The sequence below is a fragment of the Arachis hypogaea genome, chromosome 13, assembly GCF_003086295.3.
Source record: "Arachis hypogaea cultivar Tifrunner chromosome 13, arahy.Tifrunner.gnm2.J5K5, whole genome shotgun sequence".
Lineage (NCBI taxonomy): Eukaryota > Viridiplantae > Streptophyta > Magnoliopsida > Fabales > Fabaceae > Arachis > Arachis hypogaea.
Genome location: NC_092048.1, coordinates 80077620 through 80079716, shown reverse-complemented (window position 1 = coordinate 80079716; position 2097 = coordinate 80077620). Strand labels below are relative to the sequence as shown.

At 38.1% G+C, this 2097-nt stretch overlaps 1 non-coding gene across 1 annotated transcript; it reads left to right on the top strand.

Annotated features, from left to right (window-relative positions):
• Positions 1-919: 919 nt before the first annotated feature.
• LOC112739077 (small nucleolar RNA R71) lies at positions 920-1027 on the top strand. The gene has a single exon (XR_003170017.1). It is a non-coding gene; the product is annotated as a small nucleolar RNA R71 (small nucleolar RNA).
• The last annotated feature ends 1070 nt before the right edge of the window (positions 1028-2097 follow it).

Genomic DNA, 2097 nt, shown 5'->3' with positions numbered 1-2097 from the left:
TGAATGGCATAAAGAGGTTCAATGGAATCTCTATGGTCTCTAGATGAGTCTCAGATTCCTTAGGTTCCTCGGAGGGAAGCTCCTTATTGATCACTGGACGTCCCAGGAGGTCTTCCTCCTTGGGATTCACGTCCTTCTCCTCTCTTGTGGGTTCAGCCATGGTAATTAATTCAATGGCCTTGCACTCTCCTTTTGGATTCTCTTCTGTATTGCTTGGGAGAGTGCTAGGAGGGATTTTAGTGATCCTTTTACTCAGCTGGCCCACTTGTCCTTCCAAATTTCTAATGGATGACCTTGTTTCATTCATGAAACTCATAGTGGCCTTAGATAGATCAGAGACTAAATTTGCTAAGCTAGATGGATTCTGCTCAGAATTCTCTGTCTGTTGCTGAGTGGATGATGGAAAAGGCTTGCTATTGCTAAACCTGTTTCTTCCACCATTATTAAAGCCTTGTTGAGGCTTTTGATCCTTCCATGAGAGATTTGGGTGATTTCTCCATGATGGATTGTAGGTGTTTCCATATGGTTCACCCATGTATTTTAACTCTGCTATTGCAGGGTTCTTAGGATCATAAGCTTCTTCCTCGGAAGATGCCTCTTGAGTACTGTTGGATGGAGCTTGCATTCCATTCAAACTCTGAGAAATCATATTGACTTGCTAAGTCAATATTTTATTCTAAGCCAATATGGCATTCAGAGTATCAATTTCAAGAACTCCCTTCTTCATAGGTGTCCCATTACTCACAGGATTCCTCTCAGAAGTGTACATAAACTGGTTATTAACAACCATGTCAATGAGTTCTTGAGCTTCTGCAGGCGTTTTCTTTAGGTGAATGGATCCACCTGCAGAAGTATCCAATGACATCTTTGATAGCTCAGATAAACCATCATAGAATATATCCAGGATGGTCCATTCTGAAAGCATGTCAGAAGGACACTTTTTGGTCAGCTGCTTGTATCTTTCCCAAGCTTCATAGAGGGATTCACCTTCTTTCTGTCTGAAGGTTTGAACATCAGCTCTAAGCTTGCTGAGCTTTTGAGGAGGAAAGAACTTGGCTAAGAAAGCCATGACCAGCTTATCCCAAGAGTTCAGGCCGTCTTTGGGTTGAGAGTCCAACCATATTCTAGCTCTGTCTCTTACAGCAAAAGGGAAAAGCATGAGCCTGTAGACTTCAGGATCTACTCCATTAGTCTTAACAGTATCACATATCTGTAAGAATTCAGTTAAGAACTGAAAAGGATCTTCAGATGGAAGTCCATGAAACTTGCAGTTCTACTGCATCAGAGAAACTAGCTGAGGTTTCAGCTCAAAGTTGTTTGCTCCAACGGCAGGAATGGAGATGCTTCTTCCATGTAAATTGGAATTAGGTGCAGTAAAGTCACCAAGCATCCTCCTTGCATTATTATTATTTTCGGCTGCCATCTCCTCTTCCTGTTCGAAAATTTCTGAAAGGTTGTCTCTGGATTGTTGTAATTTAGCTTCTCTTAGTTTTCTCTTCAAAGTCCTTTCAGGTTCTAGATCAGCTTCAACAAGAATGCCTTTTTCTTTGTCCCTGCTCATAAGAAAGAGAAGAGAAAAAGAAAAGAAGAGGAATCCTCTATGTCACAGTAAAGAGGTTCCTTATTGTTAGTAGAAGAAGAAAAGGAATAGGGGTGAAGAAGAATGAAGAATCCAAACACAAAGGTGATGATAGGAGCAGAGATGTGAGATGAAGAGAAGTGTTAGTAGATGAATAAATAAATAGAAGGGGATGAGAGGAGGAGAGAATTTTCGAAAATAATTTTTGAAAAAGAGTTAGTGATTTTCGAAAATAGTTTTTGAAAAAGGTTAGTAGTTTTTCGAAAATTCAAATAAAAAATAAAATAATTAGTCTAATTAAAAAGAAATTTTGAAAAAGAGGGAAGATTTTTTTCGAAAATTAGAGAGAGAAAGTTAGTTAGGTAGTTTTGAAAAAGGTAAGAAACAAACAAAAAGTTAGTTAGTTAGTTGAAACAAATTTTGAAAAGATAAGAAGTTAGGAAGTTAGAAAAGATATTTTGCAATCACTTTTTTGAAAAAGGTAAGATAAGAAGATATTTTTGAAAAGATATGATAGA